Source organism: Aptenodytes patagonicus, chromosome W (genome assembly GCF_965638725.1).
Source record: "Aptenodytes patagonicus chromosome W, bAptPat1.pri.cur, whole genome shotgun sequence".
Classification (NCBI taxonomy): Eukaryota; Metazoa; Chordata; class Aves; order Sphenisciformes; family Spheniscidae; genus Aptenodytes; species Aptenodytes patagonicus.
The window spans coordinates 31,456,848-31,482,534 of record NC_134981.1 but is presented as its reverse complement, the minus strand read 5'-3'; the positions used below and the strand labels follow the sequence as shown (position 1 = coordinate 31,482,534).

Below are 25,687 nucleotides of genomic sequence, written 5' to 3'. Positions count from 1 at the left end.
AGTGCATGTCACCGGAGTCTGAGTGGCCGCAGGGCCTGTTGCTGGGGTTGGAGTGGCCGCAGTGCATGTCGCCGGGGTCTGAGTGGCTGCAGTGCATGTCGCCGGGGTCTGAGTGGCCGCAGAGCCTGTCGCCGGGGTTGGAGTGGCCGTAGTGCGTGTTGCCCGGGTTTGAGTGGCCGCAGGGCCTGTTGCCGGCGTCTGAGTAGCTGCAGTGCATGTTGCTGGGGTCGGAGTGGCCGCAGGGCCTGTTGCCGGGGTCTGAGTGGCTGCACGGCATGTCGCTGGGGTCGGAGTGGCCGCAGGGCGCGTTGCCCGGGTCTGAGTGGCCGCAGGGCGTGTCGTTTTACTGTCAGAGCCAGAGACCTTCTCTTCCCTTTGAGGGCACTGAATGGTGTTGAACAGGGCTCGGTAGGCATGGGCCAGGCCCCAGAACGTTGCAATGATCTGCATCTCTCTGGAGTTGCCAGGGTGACAGCATACTTTTTCCAAATATTCTACTAACTTTTCAGGATTCTTCACTTGCTCAGGGGTGAAGTTCCAAAACACTGGGGGTGCCCATTGGCCTAGGTACTTGCCCATCTTGTCCCACACACCCTGCCACTCATAACTACCCAGCCTTGGGGCAGATCTCTGGATGATATTCTTAAATTGCTTACCAACTTTAGACAAAACCGAAACAATATTCCCAAGAAGTATTAATAGAAGTATCTTAACTGCCCAAGGATGTTCAAAATACTGAAAAATTACTGTAATGAAGGAGGAAACATCATAGAAGAAGGTAGTGACCCTGCCATTCTGTATTTCCTCCGTAAAAAAACTCTCAGAAAAGTTACTGCAATTGCTAGTTGTCTCCACGAAATGGTCTCCGTGGTACAGTAACAGCTTCATTGCGAAGTTTACATACCACACTAACGTCAAGGTCAATGTTCTAAAAACAAACCTCACAAGCGAGACATTACTATTCACTGCAGACCACAGCAAACTGCAAAACCCAACACCAGTCTTTAACATGTACAGCAGGAAAAAGAGCGCGATGCAGATTATACAAATCAATATCGAGAACAGAGAAACCAACATTGTGACCCACAACTACTAACAGATATAAGTTCTTTAATACACTCCGGTTAACCTCTTATTATCTCAAACCCTTCGTGCCCCACGTTGGGCGCCAAAAAAAGACTGTCGTGGTTTAATTTCAGTCGGCAACTGAGTACCACACAGCCGCTCGCTCACTCCCCCCACCCCCGGTGGGATGGGGGAGAGAATTGGAAGAGCACAAGTTAGAAAAAACTCGTGGGTTGAGATAAAAACAGTTTAATAATTGAAATAAAATGATAATAATAATATGATGATAATAATAATAATACACAAAGCAAGTGATGCACAGTACAATTGCTCACCACCCGCCGACCGATGCCCAGCCAGTCCCCGAGCAGCGGCCCCCCCGGCCAGCTTTCCCCAGTTTATGTACTGAGCATGACGTCACATGGTATGGAATGTCCCTTTGGCCAGTTTGGCTGTGCCCCCTCCCAGCTTCTTGTGCACCTTCAGCCTTCTCAGTCGGTAGAGCATGGGAAGCTGAAAAGTCCTTGGCTAGTGTAAGCATTACCTAGCAACAACTAAAACATCAGTGCGTTATCAACTTTGTTCTCATCCTAAATCCAAAACACTGTACCAGCTACTAGAAAGGAAATTAACTCTATCCCTGCCGAAACCAGGACATGCATATATAACCCTTTAGACATGAACCGCTGACCAAGACTGGGACTAGGATTGGATCCAGCCGCACCTAAACTCCTCTCTGAGAAGTTTAGAAAGCAAGAGGTGATATACCAAAATACTAAGGAGACATACCGTTTTCTTTGTCGAAGCGAAGTAACTAAATGTTCTGCAGACTGGACATTCCATAGATAAAAGGAATCCTTGAAGCTCTGTGTACAGGGGTGGAATGGATAAGGAAGTTATGCTGAAATCAGCTAGTTAGTGCAACTGGGCCAAAAGACAAACTGTGCAGGCGAAAAGACTGAGTTCAATTAGCGGACACAGTGAGGACGACTATCGACGACCACCAGAGGACCCTGGAAGACCACCAATGAACATAAGAGCGCACGCGTTCAAGACTTTTGCATATGTTAATGAGTTCCAGGAAGTAACATGAATATGCTAATCATTTCTCAGAAATCTAATGAATATGTATATTCTGATTGTACATAACTCCCATAGTTGAGCAGCCCGGCGTGCACACTAGGTGGAGCGATCCCCTGCGCGCCCGGCGCCGCAATAAAGAATGCCTGCTTTCTAAAACTCCAAATTGAGTCTTAGAGAGTTTTTCATCTGCCGACTTACGGTAACAGTTTTGGCGACCCAGATGGGACACTGCTCTTGAGCCTCGACGGATCCTGGGATCGCGGAACCTCAGCCGGCACCGAGGGATTCTCGGAGAGGACTTCTCCCGATCCCCGGACCGAAGAGCCCCTGAGCGAAGAACACTGCTTTGTGAGTAATAAGGCATTCTTTTTGGAAATTTTGGAAGGGGTTAGAGTCCCCACTACCTGCCCGTCAGACGCAGCGAAAGCTCTGCAGGGTTGGGTATAAGACCCGGGCTAGGGGTTAGAGTCCCCACTTGGAAGGGGTTAGAGTCCCCACTCAAGATAAACATTAAGAGCAACCGCGGTAACAATTATTGTAAATACTTGTCTATTATTGTAAGTATGTCTCATATAGTAATTAGTTATTTGTATTATTGTTACTGTACAAAAGGCTCGTCTGTGTGTGTGATTCCATTATTGTAAGCATTTGTTTGTAGTTATTTGTGGTGGTGGTGTTGTTGTACGAAAGACTTGTTTGTGTGTGATTCCCTGTATATAAAATGGGCGCTGGATCATCCGCCGGATCATCCACTGGTGGGGGAATTTTAAAGAAATCACCTTTGGGTTGTATTTTAAAGTATTGGAAACAAATTGCAGGATCCCCTGGTAGGGACAATCTAATTAAGTATTGTAATCAATGGTGGCCACTATACAAACTAGAAGATGGAGAAAAGTGGCCAAGGAATGGTACTTTGAATTATAATACTCTGTTACAACTAATGCTGTTTCTAAGGAGAGAAGGAAAATGGGATGAGGTATTGTATGCTGATATGTTCTTTACATTAAGGCAGCACCCTGAGTGGCAAAAGGAGTGTGGAATTAATTTGGCCCCAACTGATCCTCTGGTATTGGCATTGGAAAAGGAGAAAGGAGAGAGAGAAAAAGGGAAAGGGTTAAAGAGGTGTTGTTCGGCATGCAGTATTGGACAGAGATGTTTGAAGTTGACCCAGAATGAGCAGGAAGAGGATTTAGGGATGTTAGTGGCTCCAGGGTTGAGGCAGAGGCCTCAGAACCATGAACTTGAACCCTTAGGGGCAGAGGGTAGATTGGATGATGAGTCCGAGAGAGACGCTGCAGGGGCCATGCTGGTGGCAAGGAGAACTCGTAATCGACAGGGAACCGCACTGCAAGCTCCGTTGAGAGAAGCAGATGGTCCGGTTGTAGTGAAAGTGCCTTTTTTGATTACAGATTTAAATAACTGGAAAGCAGCTGCCGGTAGTTATAGGGATGATTCTGATCGAGTGGCTAGTGCTTTTGAAATGATGATAAAAACCCAGGATCCAGATTGGAAAGATGTTGAAGTTATCATGCAGGTATTGTTTGATAGTACAGAGAGGGAGATGATTCGTAAGATGGCAAGGACTCAGGTTGAAGCCCAAATAGCGGCAGGGACATTACAAGGACAATTGGAACATCATTTTCCCTCGGCAGATCCTGGCTGGGACCCTAATGATAATGGGCAGAAATTGTTATTAACACAATATCAGAGGTGGGTCCTATATGGTATAAGAAATGCTATACCAAAAGCAATAAATTGGTCAAAATTATATGAGATTAAGCAGGACAGAAAGGAGTCTCCCACCGATTTCCGAAATAGATTGAAAGAAGCTACTCGGCAGTATACCACTCTGGATCCTGAATCAGAGGAAGGGAAGAATCAGTTAGCAACTTTGTTTATCGGGCAGTCTGCTGATGATATCCAAAGAAAGCTGCAGAAATTACAAGGAGCAGATGCCAGGGACCCAGGAAAATTGTTGGATGTGGCTTGGGTGATTTATAGGAACAGAGATCAGCAGAAAGAAAAGGGAAATGCTAGACTAATTGCGGCACTAGGAGGAACTTATGGTCCTCGAGAAGGACCCAGGGGAGGATTTAGAGGCGGTTATCGAGGAAGAGGACGTGGTAGAGGATTCCCAAGGTCCCCAATAGGAGAGACACAGTGTGTTTATTGTAAAAGAAAGGGACACTGGAAACGAGAGTGCCCATTTTTGCAGCAATTGGGGGAACAAGACACTCCCGTGTTAGCTGTAGAGGCGAGAGACTGAAAAAGACTGGAGGAATCTTCCCCAGCAGAACCTCTGGTTAAAATTAAGCTGGGGGAAGATGAAACTGAAATAGAATGTTTAGTCGATACAGGGGCCACTTATTTGGTTTTGAACACAAAGAAACATGAGTTAGGATATGATACTGTGAGAATTATTGGTGCGACAGGAAAGCCGGAGACACAACCTTTTTTTAAACCCTTAAAATTTAAAATTGGAAAACAATGGGTAACGCATCAGTTTTTGTATCTACCAGGTGCACCAAAATCTTTAATAGGCCGAGATTTATTAGAAAAATTAGAAGCTGAAATAAAGTTCAAAAATGGAGAAGTGGAAGTGTCAATGCCAGAATCTAAATTTGTCCAAGCATCAATATTATTATTGCAGGAAATTGAGCAGGTGGAAGGAAAAATCCCGGCTGAAGTTGAGAATGCAGTGATTCCTGTTGTCTGGGCAGGAGAATTACCCGGAAAATCAAGGAGGGCTGAACCCATAAGGATAGACCTTATACCAGGATCAGCACCGGTAAGACTGAAACAGTATCCCTTAAAGTTAGAAGCTAAACTTGGGTTGGTACCTATTATAGAGAAATTTTTAGAATATGGGTTATTAAGAGAATGTGAATCTAAGTATAATACTCCAATTTTACCTGTTAAGAAAGCTGACGGGAAATCTTATAGGTTAGTCCAGGACCTGAGGGCAGTGAATCAAATTGTCCAGGATATACACCCAGTGGTAGCAAACCCGTACACACTATTAACTGCTCTCACTGAAGATCAGGGACGGTTTACAGTCTTAGATTTAAAAGATGCCTTTTTCTGCATCCCACTTGACTCCGGAAGTCAGGAATTGTTTGCCTTTGAGGGGGAAAACCCTGAGACGGGAAGAAGGACTCAGTATACCTGGACAGTATTACCACAAGGATTCAAAAATAGTCCAATGATTTTTGGAAATCAACTAGCAAAAGAGTTAGAATTATGGAGGCAAAATAATAGAAATGGAGCAATGTTACAATATGTTGATGACATACTATTAGCCGGGAACTCCTGAGAAGAATGCTTGGAACTGACAATTAGTCTATTACACTTCCTCGGACTAAGCGGTTCTTGAGTGTCAAAAGGGAAGGCTCAAATTGCACAAGAAACTGTAACATATTTAGGCTTTGAAATTCTGAAAGGACAGAGACAGTTAAGCAATGAAAGGAAAGAAGCTATTTGTCAACTTCCAGAACCTCAAAACGTTCATGAATTGAGAACCTTTCTAGGAATAGTGGGATGGTGGATTGCTAATTACGGACTGATGGCAAAACCCTTATATGAGTTACTGAAATCATCGAAAGGTCCCCTGCAATGGACAAATGAAAGTCGGAATGCATATATTCAACTTAAAAGAGCCTTGATGAAAGCCCCAGCCTTAGGGCTGCCTAATTTAGAAAAGCCTTTTGAACTATTCACTTACGAAAGACAAGCAGTGGCCTTAGGTGTTTTAACCCAGCGCTTGGGAGAATGTAGATGAGTAGTGGCTGCAACGGTACTGTTAATACGAGAGGCTCGGAAGCTCACCATGGGACAGAAAATAACTGTTTATGTTCCACACATGGTAACTACAGTATTGGACCAAAAGGGTGGACTTTGGTTGTCTCCTAGTAGAATGCTAAAATATCAAGTGGTACTAATAGAACCAGACGATGTGACCTTAAAGACTACTGCCATAATTAATCCTGCCATGTTCCTCTCAGCTCAACAAGAAGGTGGTAAACTTGAACATGACAGCCTGCAGACCATTGAAGAAGTCTATTCAAGCAGGCCCGACTTGAAGGACGTTCCCTTGCAGAATCCAGATTGGGAGCTATGCACGGACGGCAGCAGTTTTATGAAAGAAGGAAAGCGAGTATCAGGGTATGCAGTTACCACTGTCGAGACAGTGATAGAGGCACAAGCATTGCCCATTAAAACATCGACCCAAAAGGCTGAATTGATTGCCCTCACTCAGGCTTTGCAGTTAAGTAAAGACAAGCACGTAAATATTTGGACTGACTCAAAATACACTTTTGGAATAGTGCATGCGCATGGAGCGATCTGGAAAGAAAGAGGACTATTGTCCACACAAGGGGCAGAGGTGAAACATAAGGAAGAAATTTTGAGTTTATTAGAAAGTGTAAAAGCCCCTGCTGCTGTAGCTATTATGCATTGTAAAGCTCATCAGTCAGGACAAACCACTCAAGAGCAAGGAAATAAACTGGCTTGATTTAGCTGCAAAGTGGGCTGCAGAAAAAGGCATAGAGGAGAAAGTGCTAGCTATAGTGCCAGAAAAGAGAATTTCCCTCCAGAAAAACCCTATTTATGATAAGCAAGATTTAAAGTTAATCGAGACTTTACAAGCAGAAAGACGAGAGGATGGATGGGCAATTATACCTACAGGTCTAGTAGTCATACCTCATTCCCTCATGAATAATTTAGTAAAGGAAGAACACAACGCTGTGCACTGGGGAACTGAAAATTTGCTAAAATATTTGCAGAAGTCGGTTATTAGCAGGAACATGGTAGAAATTATTAATTTCACAAAGAAGTGAAGTATGTTGTAGGAACAATCCAAAAAACACAGAATAAAATTCAGTTTGGAAAAACCGCTGAAGGACAGGCACCTGGGAATATTGGCAAATAGATTTTACCGAATTGCCAAGAAAAGGAGGGCTAAAGTATTTGTTGGTCCTCGTGGATACATATACAGGTTGGCCTGAGGCCTTTCCATGTCACACCAATAAGGCGAAAGATGTAGTAAAAATATTGTTGAAAGAAATAATTCCAAGATTTGGAGTACCTCTAGGGATGTCATCAGATAGAAGTCCACATTTTATAGCCAAAGTAATTATTGAAATAAGCAGATTATTAGGTATTAATTGGGATTTACATACCCCTTATAGGCCTCAATCTAGTGGTAAAGCAGAGAGAATGAATTACACCCTTAAAACTCAGTTAAGCAAAATATGTCAGGAAACCTCAATGAATTGGACACAAGCTTTACCTCTGGCTTTGTTAAGAATTAGAGGCCAACCACGAGGTAGGCAACATCTCAGCCCGTACGAGTTGACGTACGGACGACCGTACCAAATACCTGGACTGCCAGGAGAGATGCGAATACAAAGGGAAAGTGATGCAAGAAATTACTTAATTGCCCTCGGGAAAGTTTTACGAGAACTAAATAGATATGTGATTTTAAATAAGTCCATAGGTCTTGATTTCCCAGCGCATCCATTCCAACCTGGAGATAGGGTATACATCAAATCTTGGACTTCTGAACCGCTACAAGAGAAATGGAAAGGACCATTTCAAATCCCGTTAACTACACATACAGCAATTATAAGAGAAGGAGAAGAGGGCACCTTACCCACTGAAATTCGAAAGGTAATCTGGGACAATGCAACTAAATTTGAAAAGGAATCCCAATCTTGGTCGTATTTAGTTCATTTCACTTATGACCCTATCAACAATAAGGCCACAGCTTTTGTTTTAACAATTCACAATGCTTCAGTACACACCATATACCCAATTATTGCGTTAGGATTAAATCACAATGGAGCTATACTCTATCCACTAGAACATAGAGTATGGGCCCAACAAAATGGAAACAAGTGGCAAACTGTCGATGTTAGCACATGCGTTGTACGAGAACAGCAGGGATTTATTTGTGAGAGTAACACCATCAAAGCCCAAGACATTTGTCTCGACACTGAGCAAAATGTTTGCCATTTTGAAATACATCCCGATGAAACACCTGAAACTGTGCTCGTATATATTGGAAAAGGATGTGTTTGTATGAGAACCCTTTGTGACTTTATCTTTGTAGATGAAGTCACTGTAGATTCAAGCAACCGCTCAAACATATGTGTTTGTAACTTTACTAACTCTAATTTCAATATGTTTGCTGCTTATAATTATACTGTACATAAAGGTTTAGTACACGATGAAACAAATAACCCAGCTTAGCATATACTATTAATATACTCTGCTCTTTATGCACTGTCCCGTTTACCATTGAACTTTGTTAACTCTCTCTTAATGAAATGAGGATTGCAGCTTGCTAGCTACGAATCCTCAAAAGAAAAGGAGGGATTGATACCAAAATACTAAGGAGACATATGGTTCTCTTTGTCGAAGCAAAGTAGCTAAATGTTCTGCAGACTGGACATTACATAGATAAAAGGAATCCTTGAAGCTCTGTGTACAGGGGTGGAATGGATAAGGAAGTTATGCTGAAATCAGCTACTGCAACTAGGTGAAAAGAATGAGTTCAATTAGCAGACACAGTGAGGAAGACTACTGACGACCACCAGAGGACCCTGGAAGACCACCAATGGACGTAAGAGCACATGCGTTCAAGACTTTTGCATATGTTAATGAGTTCCAAGAAATAACATGAATATGATAATCATTTCTCAGAAATCTAATGAATATGCATATTCTGATTGTACATAACTCCCATAGTTGAGCAGCCTGGCGCACACACTAGGTGGAGCGATCCCCTGTGCGCCCGGCGCCGCAATAAAGAATGCCTGCTTTCTAAAACTCCAAATTGAGTCTTAGAGTTTTTCACCTGCTGACTTATGGTAACAGGGGGTCCTTTCTGAACCTCATGACTCAACGGGAGGGTCTCCCTGACAGTTTTGTCTGACCCTGTCCTCTATGCAGTAAATAATCAAGTGTGCCTTGCCATCGAATTTCATTCACTGTCGCATTTACCATTGAACTTTGTTAATTCACACTTTAACTCACTGTTTTCTATCAATGAAGTATTGTTGCTTCTCTCTTACGAGTGAAGTGCAGTCTCACTCCATCCACAACAGTATCTATCTGCATGCCATAGCAATTCGAGTTTCCTCACTATGACAGTTTCTGAAGGGCTCTTGAGAAATTAACTGCACTCGTTCTAGTAATCCACTTCCAAATACATCCTTGTCTGCAAGTGCATCCCAACACTTGATGGGTACTCATGTCAAATTAGTTGGCTAAGAACAACAAACAAAAAAAATCCAGTCCAACACAGTCCCGATCTGTTTCCCAAGGGTGAAAGAGCAAAGAGGATGTTAGAAGGCAGTGACTTGCTGCTGGTACCCTCTTTCTTGTCTCACACCGATAACACTGTTAGCAGAATCTCGACTGTACATAAGCATTAGATTGTTTCTTCCCTGGTATACATGACAGTCACAAACACAGGATGTGAAATTCTGAAACATGTACAGATTGAATAAATGCCTTAGTAAAATGACTCTCTGACCCTGATGCTATGACCAGAGGAGCTACACCGAAAGACACGCAAAGAATTCCACGTAGCTGCTCCATGGTTTTAGGCATGCCTATGATAGAGTCACAGATGCCACTTCAGCTGTAATGAAAAAGAATATAATCACTTCAAAGAAGACTAAACACTATTTAATAAATAATATAACCCATTCATGCAGAATTTCAGATTAAACAGCTTAAATCTCTCTTTTCTTTTGCAGAATAAAAGATTAAGCAATTGTACAAAATATTAATCCCAAACATGGTATATGCCAAAAAGATCTTTGGCATCCTGCACCTGTAGCCTGGTCTCATCGATAGGGTTATACTACAGAAAGAGAAATTGGGTGACACAGAAATCTGAATCCAGAGTCGTGAAGAATCTAGGAGGGTACAACCCAGCACAGGATGAATTAATTGTTGATGTTTGGAATTCATTTGCTTTTCTTGCAAAGTGATATCTTTTTGCAAAACCATGTCTGTGACTAAACAGAAACATTTTCTTCCACCCACATTAAAGAATATTTTATAAACTGAATGAGGACTATATACAAGCCTTAGAGAACTACATACCTTTAATAGAACACAGAATGAAACATAAGTATATAATAAATTTGCGGTAGGCCATGAATAACTAATGTATATTGCTCACATCATATGATAAACTTAATAAACACATGATACCAGGAGTATCTACTCTAAACCAGTCTGAATAGGAGCAATATGAATTAGGTTGTTGTTTTGGTTTTTTTAATTTTATCTGACTACATTTTCAGCTGAGAGGAATATTTGTATGTGAATATTCTTCTAGGTAAATAAGACATTCTGAACACTTAATGAGTTTAGAATGGCATCACATAAGTTTTATCACCAGTATGATGAAGTAAAGCAAACAGGAGTATAGTTAATAAGTTAACTTTTACATCTATGGCAGGAAGTTGAGAGATAACTGTATAGTTGTAAAAAATTCCCCAGGGAAACATGTCAAGCTTGAGAAACAGTGTTTCCGGGTCACTTTTACTACAGCCCTCTGACTGTTCTACCTCATTTACAATGTTACCGTGAGTGAGACAGAGGGAAGAAAAAGTTTGAAGAGGATCTCAACCCTAGCCACATAGGAATACACAGAGAACAAAGGGTCCTTTTTTAAACAGAATGTTTTTCTTTCCACGCAATGTTTGGAAAAGAAAGACTTATGTCTATACCACCATGCAGTATTTTGTTCTCACCTACCTGTAAAGTCCTTCAAGGTCATTCAAGTTCAAAGTTCCCTTTCTTGTCCTAGCTGTTGCACGTTCCCCACTAGACAACTATTATGCGAATTCCATTCTGATATCCTAGTCTCAATACTACAGCACTTCTTTGTATAACTAAGAGAAAATGAGCTCTTTGTTATTTATTCAAATAGTAAACACCGGTCAACTCAGTACTGCTAAGTTGTTGTTCAAATGAATCCTGCCTAGACTGGATGAATCTAAAGAGAGTAATCAGTTTGAGGTTTACTCTCAGTGGTTTAGATTACACTCTCTTCAATACGTTATTAACAGTTATCACCCAAATTCACATTTCTAAAAGATGTTGCCTTGAGCATACAGTTCTAAGGGTGTTAGCCAGTATTGTAAAAAAAAAAAAAAAAAAAGAAAAAAAAAGATACGTGCAGGTATCTGAACAAATACATGGAAGTTACACATACTCTGCTAGTCTTTGAAACAGAAGACGTATTACCGATATCCTTACATCTCTCTACTCTAGGAGAAACACAATACCTTTAAGACTAACACATCCCATAAAGACTGAATAAATATCAGAAGTTTTTTCCTGCTTTACTCTGCAACTAGACTATTAAAAAAAAAAAGTATCTTCATTTCAGTCATTATTCTACATGCAGAATGGCAACACAGAAAAGCCTCTGCTATAAGACTTTAAATTTGATGGGCTCAAATTCCTTGCTCACACTTGTTACCTTTTGCAAGCCTGAAACTGAAATAAGCTGGAGTTTAGATAAGTTTTGAATCCACTTCCCAAACCTCCCAGAATGAAACACTAATCTAACAATCACAGTTAACTGTATATAAAGGATAAGAGAGGTGGCACTTCTGAAGATGATTTAACTAAAAGACAGACTTTTCTTTGGAATGTTTTCCAATTTATCAATCAATCATGGAATTAAGGTGAAATAAGCAGAAAAAAAAAAAAAATCACACTCTTCTTATAGCCCTTATTTTGGAACGTACAGGAATACCACAGAGTGCAGGAACAAAGAGGAAGATGTTAGGAGAGGCACAGCTAGAAAAAAACCAAACTTCTCCCAAGTTCCTAAACTGCAGTGGTCTGGGAAAAGGCTAGAAAAGCTCTAGAACATTACCTATGCCACAAATCTCCTCCTTATGAAAAATTATTTCTTTTTTTAGCCCTTTAACTCTGTCACAAAACCAGCCCAAGAACTTAGTTTTAAATAACATTTTATCTTTCCTCCCCCTTCTCATTTCTCTTACATTTCGGCACATATATTTAGTTAGCTTTCACATCCAGCCCAAACTACGTTTATTTCTGTTCTCTTGTGTGAAGCAAGGAATACGTTTAATGACAGCTCACACACTTGTTGAGAACATGCTGCAGTCTTTCTTCCGCAGCGGAAAGAAAGAAGGAACTACTTAACTAGTAAGATTACAGGATAGCATATGTATTAACTGGACAGCACAAAACCTAAAAATAATGATCAGAAGCTTCATACCTTTTAGGTTGTTAAAAAGCACATGCAATAAAATACAGACTGTTTGAATGAAATTGCAATTCTTAAAGAAGCTTGGTACAGACAAATCTTACACTTGCTTGTACACAGCAGCAGCATACATGCACTCATGCTAACCCTTTTAAGGCTGCAAATCTAGAATTCTAGTTCAAGTTGAAGTAATGTCTCAGAAGAATTACAATTTCTGTATGCTTTTTCTTTAAATATATGTACTTGTAGATCCCACATTTGCTGATTAAGTGGCAGCTGACTTCTGAAGACAGTAGAAGGTAGGAAATCTCTTAAACAAGAAATTGCAGTTCTAGTTGGAGAACAAGTCTTATGAGGAGTGGCTGAGGGAACTGGGGTTGTTTAGCCTGGAGAAGAGGAGTCTCAGGGGAGACCTCATCATGCTCTACAACTACCTGAAAGGAGGTTGTAGCAAGGTGGGTGTCGGTCTCTTCTCCCAAGTAACTAGTGATAGGACGAGAGGAAACGGCCTCAAGTTGCGCCAGGGGAGGTTTAGATTGGACATGAGGAAAAATTTCTTTACTGAAAGAGTGGTTAAACATTGGAACAGGCTGCCCAGGGAAGTGGTTGAGTCCCCATCCCTGGAAGCATTTAAAAGACATGTAGATGTGGCACTTAGGGACATGGTTTAGTGGGCATGGTGGTGTTGGGTCGACGGTTGGACTCGATGATCTTAGAGGTCTTTTCCAACCTTAATGATTCTATGATTCTATTAAAAAAAAAAAACCACAACAAAAAAAAAACAACCAACCAACCACAAACAACTTAGCAGCCAATTTGGAGCTGACGATGAACAGACATTTCTGAGCACGTAAGCCTGACTCCACAAACCCACAGGAGTGCCAACAGGACACCACTGAAGCATACTGCTAAGATCATCTCCCCAGAGGCAGAGAAAAAGTATATGAATCTATTAGCTTCTGAAATCTAGCTTGGGAGACACCCCCACTCCCCCCCAAAAACCACCCCAACAACCCACAAGCTATTTTGAAGTTTTGGATGACAGCAGTTATATTTGCCTAAATAAGCTTTAATCAAAATAACTGGGCAACTCCCTTGTTTCAGAAGTACTGAACCTTAGCATAGTTGAGATTCCATTTGGATTTAGTTCACTTACAAATTGTAAGACCCATATGGAAAAGCCTTTTCATTTTGAATCGGGGGAATGTTTTCAAACAACTTTTGTCTATCAGTTCTATCCACAGAACACCCATACACAGACACAAGGATAGATGGCTAGGTACAGGAATTCATGCCCATAGCGATGTTAAAATTATGAAGAGATGATCTAAGAGGTCTACATACCACAACTACAACAGTCTGACAGGAGCAGTAATATCAACAGTGTTTTGTCCTGCCCCACCTTCCACAAAACATTTTGATTAAATGAAGCTGATCAAAGGCACCTGCAAGATAACAGAGAATTTGGAAAGCATCAGAAATGAGCAATGACACAAACAAAAAACCTTCAGGGATCACTCCCACATGACCATCATGTCTTTCCGTTACTGGCAAACAAACTTGATTTTGTCTAAAACTGTCACAGAACACAACCTCTTGGAAAAAAAAGAAGAGGGTGATAATTTATTTAGATGCTCCCTTTCTGGTCCCTGAAAACACAATTATTTTATCACTGTGCTTCTCAGCACTAGAACAACTTGCATCCTAGGCATACTCAGACTAAGTTCTGGACCACTTATGCAAACATCAATATTTAATGACTTATTGCTATTGTATATCAGATGCCTATTCTGAGATGGATATATCAAATCTCTCCTCAAGTGAGCTGTTGAAATCTGGGTATGCACACCTGCCAGTGAAGACATTTTGAAGTCTACATTAAAATTTATGGTTTGTTCCTTTTACTATTACAGGACTGTTCAGAACAGCAATATAAGGAGTAACATCAAAGAATATATCACAAGTCTGAGAACTAAGGGGACACAGTCATTGATATTAATAAGTGACAGAATCTTTTATAATTCAAAGGAGGGCACAAAAACCTCTCTGAAGTAGGAGGCTTTCACTTTTAAGTCAAGAACTGCCCCAGTGAATTCTTCATCTGAAGGGAGTCTAAACAACAACTTATTAGATCTATGAATTGACCTGCTTCTCCTATGTGTCCTGGTGCTGTCAACATTTAATATTTTCTTCACTGGGCAGCTAAGTTAACTATTCCACTGGTATCAAGTCGTCCTTTCTCCCCCCTCCCCCCAAAAAAAAAAAAGTTCTGCACAGTCTATTGTGAGCGATATCTTATTTTACAAATCCTTAGAGTATTGTCCCCAGGAAGGCACTGCAATCTAAAAGAGTAGTACAATTTCACTAACAGGTTTCCCAAACAGAAATCCACTTCCCCCCCCCACGCACAATTGTGGTCCACTATTCAAAAGTCATTTTAGATGCTACCTGTTCTTGAAGTCCACTAGTTTGGAAGGCAACCTTTATGTTTTTCTAATTACTATCCATCAGCACCAAGATAAGTAACATTACTAGATATTTATAGCTTTTCTCCAAACAATACTGTGATTAGAAGTTAGACAACATGCAATTACATAAATTAGTTACAACTGTGCATCAATACTTCTTCCAGGACTGCCAATAATCTTACCACCTCACTGTACCAGGAACTTAAAGTTTAGTACTGAAGAGTTTTTGGACTAAGCTGAGTATATGCCTTGCTTCAGTCTTCTGATTTACCTGAAATATGATATTAAAATTAAAGAAAAAAAATGGTATCTCCCATTTAAATGTTCCTTATTCTTATTATATAAGCATGCTTTACTTTTCAAATAAAAAAAATATTCTCACAATAATACATGTACGTGAGTATGAACGCATTCCTCAGTCTACAAATACATTTAGTGTAGAAAAAGCCAGACAGAACAATTCATATTCAATATGTCAAGTAACTATCAGACACTCACAAATCACAGAACTTGAGAGAAAGCTAGCCCCACTTATACAAAAATGTAATTCCTTTTCAATGTTTCAATTCTTTCAAAATTATGCTCTATTTAGATTTTTTTTTTATCATCTTTTCTCTCAACTTAAATTCTACTCAAACATTTTCTCTCACCAAAAATACTTAAGATATTTTGCATATCATTCCTTCTTATGCCTGCTCGCTAAAATTAGCGGCTATGAATCTAAATAAAGAAATAAAAAAATTGTACTTATTAAAAATTGTTCCTGCATCTAAAATGAGTTAGAGTTCTTTAAACAATTTTCTTCATGATCTTAGGCAACTTACTTCTCCATTTTGCTGTTTTTTGTTCACCTGTTAAATTCATATTTGCAACATTATTGGACCCACAGTTCATAAGTATTAAGTGCAAAAATATGTTATCAAAAGGATTTGAACGTTTGTTTCTCATTTTAGAATCCAGCCTTATAAAAGCACACACATTTTAAAAATAGACTTTTTTTTAAACTATGTATTTTTTAAATTACTTACTGGTTCTTTAACCACCAAGCACAAGTCACCATCACTGCTACAAGTGCCAAACCCATTTAGCGAGGACCCAACCAAGAAGAGCCTGCTCTCTGTAACAGAAGAATCACGGAATAAAAACTGATGCAACATGTCATAGTTTAAGAGGATGGAAGAACATTCAAACTGATATTAAGTAATCAAATTCAAAACATACATGGAAAAATACGCTGAATTTCTCTCTGGAGTTCTGTTCTTGCAAAGCTTTTTTCTGTTCAAATCACAGGTCTGTTGCTGACATACTTGAAACAACTCCAAAACCTGCTGACTTAACTTGACACACACATTCAAAAAGTAAAGATAAAGAGAACTGAACATTCTTTCCTGCCAGAGATGCAATTACATCAAATATAGAAGACTGGGGGGGGGAAAGAAAAAAAAAAAAGTTTCACGTGATCTATTCCATTGTCTAGAGTTTTACCGCACTTGAATTCATCTTGAACACATCCCCGGAAGAAATTTCTGCAAAGTTTTAAAATTTAAATTTGTTCAATCTGTTATAAAATGTCTAGCCACAGAAAATAATTGTTACCCCATCAGTATCTGCAGCTTTTCAGGGAATAAGCAGTGAAAGACCAGAGATATCTTCTGCTGACAGACACGTAGATTTCCTGACATTAGTATGAAAAACAAACAACACAAGCAAACAACACCCCTACCCCCCCAAAATGCTCCAAAACCAAACACACAAGGAGGCTATATAGGACCATAGTGGCAGCTACATTTATTGATATTCCTTCTAATGACAGCTCAGCAATAGAGACCCCAAGACACTATCAAAGAACCTTGCAGAAATTTTTGTGGTCTCCCACAACCATTGGACCCTGCCTACTCAGAAGGCAGATTTAAAGCACAGGCAAAGAAAGATATTACCTTATCTTTTGCCACAGGGAGCGTGGTTTCTATAGGGTCTGGAAGTGAAGTATCTTGCAATGGAGGGACACATCCAGTTAAATCTGGTATGTAATGTGCATGGAACAGTGGAGATGGAATTGATCCTGGGAAGGAATATCTACGTTCTTCTGGTAAAGGCACTGCTTGGTTAACTACAGTTGTTTCACAATGAGGTGAATGAAATCGCTGCCATTTGACATCATATGGAACGCTCTGTTCACTTAGTCTCCTAAGGAAAAAAAAACTACTGCAGACTAGTAGTAGACTAACTACTACTTTTAAGAAACGTTTATTTTGGGGGTTAGGTCTGAAGACATGATGGTGTTCTTTAGGCTCTTAACTTTAATGCTGTCTTGTTAATTTTTTTGCTAACCTCTTTTTACATGTGTGCTCTGAAGAATGGCCATCTTTTTCTTTTTTTTTTTTTAATGAAAAATACAATATATACTAAAACATCTCTTCATTTTGAATAGAAAGGACAGATGTATTGCTTCTAAGAAAAAAATGGCAGGTCTTACTGAGTTTAGTATTTACTTAAGAAAAAATACCAACTCCAAAAAAGCATCTTAGTTATTATGTGAATAACAATTATGGACTGTAGTCTTTCCTGGGCTCTGAGTGGGAACCTTGCAACTATTCCAGCTGTTACACTGCAGCCGTTGACTTATGGAAATGGCAGTCCAGTATATATGTCTGCAGCCCCCATGTCATTCCGAGGAAGAAAGTAAGTTCTTTGTGTGTGATTAATTCTGGTTGTAACGTACCCATGATGAAGTTTGTCTAATATCAATTTCTTGTGCAGCCTGAATTTTGTTAGAAATTGCAAGAATACTGAATAAAACTTTTTTGATGAAACAGGCCATGTCATGAATCTTTAAAGCATTCGTGTATCTGCTTTTGAGAATTTTAGTACTATAAGTGACTTAGTACGTGTAGTTTTTATCTTCCAACAGCTGTGGCCTTACAGAACTGTGACTTGCATATTTTATTGTAATACTGCAATAGATCATAGTCTGTGCTTGACTATAAGAGAGTTTGTGTCAATAAAGTGAGTGTTCTCTTCCTGTTAATTTGTCAAGCTAAGACTGCCCCTTCAGTGTTTTATGGGAATTGTGATGTTTTTCTAATGACATGCTAGATGTTTCTCCTGATGTTCTTAATCATGTGATGTTATATTTTTCAAATATAAAGTGCTAAATTCAAGCATATATAAGTTCTTTTTTTTAAGAGGAATTTTATGGAAACAATTTTTCTACTTTTCAAAATAAATTTACTTGAATTTACATAGCTTCCTTTGTTACCTTAGTTGCAACAGAAAGAGGAATTTCAGATGAATGTGTGGTTTTAGTTTCTCTTAACATTCTAGGAAAAAAATTACTTTCTTCTCCTTATATCAACTACTATTTCTGAAATGATGTGTTTGCACAGTTTTTAATAGTTCTGTGAATCAGCTGATAGGAAGGAAGCCTTATGTAATCTGTCTTCAGAACTTTCCTGTATGCTGTTTCTCTTCCAGATTTAAGAGATTGTCCTGGTTTCGGCAGGGATAGAGTTAATTTCCTTTCTAGTAGCTGGTACAATGCTGTGTTTTGGATTTAGGATGAGAACAAAGTTGATAACACACCGATGTTTTAGTTGTTGCTAGGTAGTGCTTACACTAGTCAAGGACTCTTCAGCTTCCCATGCTCTACTGACTGAGAAGGCTGCAGGTGCACAAGAAGCTGGGAGGGGGCACAGCCAAACTGGCCAAAGGGACATTCCATACCATGTGACATCATGCTCAGTACATAAACTGGGGAAAGCTGGCCAGGGGGGCTGCTGCTCGGGGACTGGCTGGGCATTGGTCAGCGGGTGGTGAGCAATTGTACTGTGCATCACTTGCTTTGTGTAGTATTATTATCATATTATTATTATAATTTTATTTCAATTATTAAACTGTTTTTATCTCAACCCACGAGTTTTTCTCACTTGTGCTCTTCCAATTCTCTCCCCCATCCCACTGTGGGTGGGGGGAGCGAGCAAGCGGCTGCGTGGTGCTCAGTTGCCGACTGAGGTTAAACCACGACAGAGATGAGAAAATAAGTACAATTAAATATATTGTATTAAGCTATAGTTGAGTATATAAACATCACATGAACTAAAGAAGTTCTTGGTTTCATGCTGTATGCATGTTTTCCTCTTGACCAGTCTGGTTAATGGAAAGCTATGTTGTGTTAAGAGATTTGCAATCAACTAGTTAATCCTTAGATCTTGAGTCAACTCTTTTTAAGGTATTTTTGCTGAAGATGAGTTTATGTAAGTTCTTTTCAGTTAAAATAAGCTGAAACAGCATCATGTTTTGATTTAACGTTACATTGTGAGTTGCTTTAAAGCTGTAGGTGGGTAATGTTATCAGAACTTCTCTCAGATTTGAAAACTGAAATGGTGACTTGAGGTCTCTTCAGTTAAACTTGTTTCATTAATAATACTATCTGTCTAGGTCCCCAAAAGCTGTGCCAGCTTTTCTGACTACAAGAAATAACTGTAGATTTATTAATAGTTAATTCATTGATACATATGAACATTTGATTTCATGCTTTTTTTTAATTAAAAAAATGTGTGAATACCCCCATACTGGTTAGCTTATATGCAATACTTGATGTATAAACAAAACATGAATGTCCTCTTTTATTCTTCATTGTGGATAGACCATAGTATTCAATCACTAATCAGCTTTCAGTACGACTTTTTCTTAATGAAGAGTTCAGATGCCAAGGGGCTGTCTGTAAGATCGCTATATCTCTTCAAATATATTTGAATTTCTGTGATAAATGACTTAACGAGGAAATACAAGCTTATGCTTGAAAATGAGACATTAGTTTTATGACCTGTGTAGCTCAATACAATCATTAGTTTGATTTGTCAAATGAATAGTAGTTTTTTGGTTTTTTTTTTTCTCCTCGCATTACATGTTTCACTGTCTGTACAATCTAAGCCTACACAGACAAATGCTACATTTTGAATGGCTTTTGTGGTAAGTTTCTTTTACTCCCCTCCCCACTACTGAACTTACCTTATTCATCACTGAGTATTCAGAACTCACAAAATTTTCTCACTGCACTTCTGTTGATTTTAAAGAAAAGTACACTTACGTAGTCTGTATGTATCTATGGTCACGAAAATAGTAATACCAGTATTCATCTTTTTTAGCTGTCCTGCTTAACTGAACTTGCCATTTAGGTTTCAATTGGTTAATATAGATACTCTTGTAAAGCAGTTGCATCAACTTGCTTCAAGTAGCTTCAAGCTACTGAACTGTGGATTATTAACTCTAAACAGTGCAATAGCATCTCATGCATTACACACAACACAGGAGAGCATTAAAACTTGCAGGTCACCAACAGAAGTGATACAGCTCTGTTTTACACGACACCTTCCTATTTTTTAAAGTTTAATACAGTCTAATGTTAAAAACAGTGAAAAACATCCTCTATAAACAGGAATACTTCTTTCAAGAGACAGTTAACACTCTTTTTCAACCCAATCCCCACTATCGAATCTTACTGTACTTATGCTGCATTCTGAAAGTTAAACTGAGCATCAATAATTTGCTGGTGAGAGAGAAGAGTAAGTGGTATATTTAGAGGAAGCTTATTGAAGAAATTACTTTGTTGATGATGTTTTGGAGGGAAGGGTAGACAACCCAAGTTGGAGGAATTTGGGAACATGCTCCTTTCTACTTGAAGTGAACACATAGCCTTTTACCTACATTTAAAAAAAAAAAAATCAGAATTAGGCAACAAGAAATACTAGTAACCTTTTAAACTTCTGGTTTAAAAATTGAAATAATCTAGAATATATTTCCACAGACTGCTTAAAAGAATCATGATTGTGGGCTAGTTTTATCTCCTTTCAGAAGATGCTAAATAAAAGTACTGTATTTTCTAAGTTTCACAATTACTACTTACTTACTTTTAAAAGTGAATTTTTATTTGCTCCCCTCCATTTTAAATTTAATTTTATGAAAGTTACATGAAACAAAACATAAGAGTTTTCATCTCAAGGAAAAGTAACATATTTTAGTGGAACATGTTTCTTATTTCAAATGTTCCACAATGATGTTCACAATATAAGGGAAAGAACACTTGACTTCATCATAAGAACATGAAGATGCAGCTGATCATAAACTATAAACAAAATTAGTGGTTTTTTTCATAACATAAGCAAAGAAGCAGCCAAATGGTGACAGCAATTGGAAAGTAATCTACTCATGATTTAAGAATATCATCTACATCGTGTTATTTTATGCGTGCGCTAACAGAATGGAGCCTGTGATAGTAAATCTGCATTTTTCTATATTTTAAAATTGATTCTGGCACAACTGACTGCTGTTTGATCTTGTATCATTATATGCATTATACATTAGCAGAAAGGCTGGATGAAAATCTTTGCCTCTAGAATAGGTTAAATTGTGCGTTACATCCATTTTACAAATAATCAGTATTTTACCTTAAGTTCAACTTATATGTTGGAAACAATAAGAGTTCAGACTTTACATGGCAAGACCACATTAGAAGATTTTTAAAACCAGTTATCAATACTATATATATATATATCTCTTCACTGCAGTGAAAACCTGACATTACTTTCAAGTTTCTTCATTTGTTTTTCACTTCAGTCTTAAATAAGAACTCTGCAAACGAAGATGTGCCACTGAAACACAGTTGTTCATGACTGATCTCAATACTTTGTATATAAATATTTACCACATTAGTGTAATACAGGGATACAAATACAAGAGAAAGAAGTTTTTTCAAACAAGTGGAACATTTAGAAAACACAACTAACCTAGTGGCCTTCTATGATGGAGTGACTACATCAGTGGACAAGGGAAGGGCTACAGATGTCGTCTATCTGGACCTCTGCAAGGCCTTTGACACGGTCCCCCACAACATCCTTCTCTCTAAACTGGAGAGGTATGGATTTGATGGGTGGACTGTCCGGTGGGTGAGGAATTGGTTAGATGGTCGCATCCAGAGGGTAGTGGTCAACAGCTCAATGTCCAGATGGAGGTTGGTGACGAGTGGCATCCCGCAGGGGTCTGTATTGGGACCGGTACTGTTTAATATCTTCATCAATGACATAGACAGTGGGATCGAGTGCACCCTCAGCAAGTTTGCAGATGACACCAAGCTGAGTGGTGCGGTCGACACGCCAGAGGGACGGCATGCCATCCAGAGGGACCTGGACAAGCTCGAGAAGTGGGCCTGTGTGAACCTCATGAGGTTTAACAAGGCCAAGTGCAAGGTCCTGCACCTGGGTCAGGGCAACCCCCGGTATCAATACAGGCTGGGGGATGAAGGGATTGAGAGCAGCCCTGCCGAGAAGGACTTGGGGGTACTGGTGGATGAAAAGCCGGATATGAGCCAGCAATGTGCGCTCGCAGCCCAGAAGGCCAATCGTATCCTGGGCTGCATCAGAAGAAGCGTGGCCAGCAGGTCGAGGGAGGTGATTCTGCCCCTCTACTCTGCTCTGGTGAGACCCCACCTGGAGTACTGCGTCCAGCTCTGGAGCCCTCAGCATAAGGAAGACACGGACCTGTTGGAGCGGGTCCAGAAGAGGGCCACAAAAATGATCAGGGGGATGGAACACCTCTCCTATGAAGAAAGGCTGAGAGAGTTGGGGTTGTTCAGCCAAGAGAAGAGAAGGCTTCGGGGAGACCTTATTGCAGCCTATCAGTACTTAAAGGGGGATTATAAGAAATATGGAGACATTTTTTTAGTAGGGCCTGTAGCGATAGGACAAGGGATGATGGTTTTAAACGGAAAGAGGGTAGATTTAGACTAGATATAAGGAAGAAATTTTTTACGCTGAGGGTGGTGAAGCACTGGAACAGGTTGCCCAGAGAAGTTGTAGATGCCCCATCCCTGGAAACATTCAAGGTCAGGTTGGACGGGGCTCTGAGCAACCTTATCTAGTTGAAGATGTCCCTGCCCACAGCAGGGAGGTTGGACTAGATGACCTTTAGAGGTCCCTTCCAACCCAAACTATTCTATGATTCTATAAGAGCAATGGCAGTGTTTCCCTAATTATTACATAAAAACCTTTTTATCAACCCAATGTTGCAATAATACAATTGGGAAAAGTACTAACAGATCCATGCACCAGCATAGAAATCCTATCACCGCACAGTAGTCTAAGTTCGGAATAAAATTAAAGTATCACTTTTAGGTTCTCTCCCTCCGTTACCAAAATAAATATATATATATATAAAAAAATTGTATTAAGTTATATTAATAGGCATTCTCTCATACACTGAAATAAAATCAGTTATTCCTAACTTTATTGTAGTACAGTCTCATTGTTTCCATGGCCTTGAAGTCTTCTTTCACCTACCACTGTGGACTCTTGTCATATTTTTTACCTCCTCAGACAGCTCCAACTGTCACTGCGGGCAGCATTAGCATGGAACTTCAGCAAATAAATTCCAAGGAGTTTATTTTCTCTGTTTTGACATTGTTCCTTACTTCCTGGGATGACAGCCCACACTAGTGAAAAACTGGATACTACCTACATTGACATTGCTGTACTAGCTCCAAGAAAAAGCTGTCAAGATAACTGTTCTTACAGTTTTCTCTCTCAGTTTTGTTTGGAGGTGGGGGGAAGTGTTATGTATTATTAAAAGTTATTTTTGAGATACTTACTTACAACTCTGCTGATGAGAGAAAGTGAATTGCATGATGAGAAAGTCACCTGACATTTACATTTAGTCTGAATAATATTTATGTGCAGTCCAAAAATCATAAAACAATACAAACCAAAACACACAGATGCAGAAACACCAATTAAGTCACTTTAAGGAAGGAAGTGGACATAGTAAGGGCTCCAGTGAGAAATTAATCATTTCTAACAAAGAGAAAGGACCTATGCGTCACAGAAACAAATCTCTTAAACTTTTCCATTTCTAGTACGGACAGGCAATGTAACAACTGTTAACATACCTCATTCATCTCTAAGCATCTCAGGCACTCTCAGCATTACATACAGTATACATAAGGAGTTGATGGATATAATGCATCAGCATCAGAATTCGAGATTTATTTGTAAAAGTAACAGGTTTTTCACTCTTTGAAGTTGTAAATACCAGAAAGAACAGCAATGAAGGAGTTACCTTCCCTAAATCAAAACCCAAAACAAAACAGCGTAGCAACATTGTTGTCTCACAGTAGCTATAACGGCATTGACGGTGACTTTCAGTAGAGATTACCATGGCGGAAATTGCTAGGCTCTCCAAAAAGAATCTCGTAAGCTTTACAATTCAGGTACACTTCCCCCAGTAGGCAATTTTCCTCCAAATAAGCGTGTACTTTTGAGGGAAGCACACAAGTAAATACCAGTACACTTTCCGTGTAAACAAGCCCAAGCGCACACGACCCCGGAGCCCCTGAGGGGACGCAGCTCCCGCGGCGCCTAGGGCCCCACCAGCCCCCTACAGTGCTCACACACCTCGCCCCCCACCTCAACACTCGGCAGCCCAGCGGGAGGCGGCCGGGACACCCGACCACAAGGCAACACTATTGGACCCCCCTCTCACCCCCCGGGCCCCGACTCCCCTGGCACCTCTCCCCATAACGACACAGGACACCTGCACCCCACCGAGAAACTCACGCCAGGCCTGAGCAGAGGCAAGCGGGGCAAGCCCGCAAACGACGAACAACTCCCTCACCCACAGTACCCCACAACAACACAAACCAGAAGCAGATAACAACCCCTCCAGCTGAGGGCTGCCCTCTCACCCGGATACAGAGACGCCGGCAGGAAATGACCACCCCGCCCAGCCCTCGCACTGCCTCTGCCCCGCCGTGCGGCCCCTGCCCGTGTGTCTTCTTCGCCCCCTCACTGTGCCTCGAGGGCGGGGGGGGGGTTGCGGCGGCGCGCGGTCTTGGGGTCGGTGGCCGTTACCGGCAGCGGAGCCGGCCAGGGCGGCTGCCTCAGCAGCAGGCTGGCGGCGTGTGAGGCCGCGCTGGCGAATATTGCGCGGTCCCCCGGCGCAGGGAAGCCCTAGGGCCGGGGCAGCTGCCCGCTGAGGTGCAGCGGGTGCGGCGCGGCGGGGAGCCGCCGCGCTTACAAGCACAGGCGGTGCTGTGCGTTGTGTGGGGGGCGGGGGGTAGTCGCCTGCGGCCGCCCCGTTCCTGCGCAGCTCTGTCAGGCCGCGGAGGTATCGGCTCGGTCCTTAGGCTGGGGCTGGAACAACATCACGTCCCTGTAAAGGCGCAGACCGAAAGCCCGGCCTCACGGCGTGTCTTTTCTCTGTCCTCAGCTGTCGTTATTTGCAAATGTTTTGTCTGACAAAAGCCTAACAGCCTTTATGTGCTGACGAAGGAATAAAAGAAGTTACAGCTCACAGTGTTCTGCTGACAACCAATTCTGGCTAAAGCCAAAAGATAGAAACGACAGTACAGCTATTTTGCTTTCTAAAGTTGTTGACCGATTGTAATTGAACTACGGTTCAGAAGTGTGTCATAAAGATAATATTTGAATAAATAAGTTAGGATTTGGCTACCAGAGATCGTAGGTGTGCTAGGATAAACCCGAAATCAAGAATGGGCTGAAATGCTTGCACCCTGAAGAATCAAGAGTTCAGAAGATATGAGCCAAATCAAGATTTGATTCCTTCCTCGGAAGAATCATAGAATCATTTAGGTTGGATAAGACCTTTAAGATCATTGAGTCCAACCGTTAACCTAGTACTGCCAAGTCCACCACTAAACCATGTCCCTAAGCGCCACATCTACACGTCTTTAAATACCTCCAGGGATGGGGACTCAACCACTTCCCTGGGCAGCCTGTTCCAATGTTTAACCACTCTT

General features: G+C 40.6%; 1 pseudogene across 1 annotated transcript in view; it reads right to left on the bottom strand.

Moving 5' to 3' along the window:
* The window catches only part of LOC143172058 (poly(A) RNA polymerase GLD2-like), a 37,038-nt pseudogene extending 12,370 nt beyond the window's left edge, over nucleotides 1–24,668 (bottom strand). Inside the window, exons 1-6 of the transcript XR_012997285.1 lie at nucleotides 24,614–24,668; nucleotides 20,382–20,582; nucleotides 16,818–17,067; nucleotides 16,102–16,217; nucleotides 15,909–15,997; nucleotides 15,076–15,151 (exon numbers count right to left, since the gene is read on the bottom strand). The product of XR_012997285.1 is annotated as a poly(A) RNA polymerase GLD2-like (transcript). The remainder of the gene's footprint in view (nucleotides 1–15,075; nucleotides 15,152–15,908; nucleotides 15,998–16,101; nucleotides 16,218–16,817; nucleotides 17,068–20,381; nucleotides 20,583–24,613) is intronic.
* Between the last annotated feature and the right edge of the window lie 1,019 nt (nucleotides 24,669–25,687).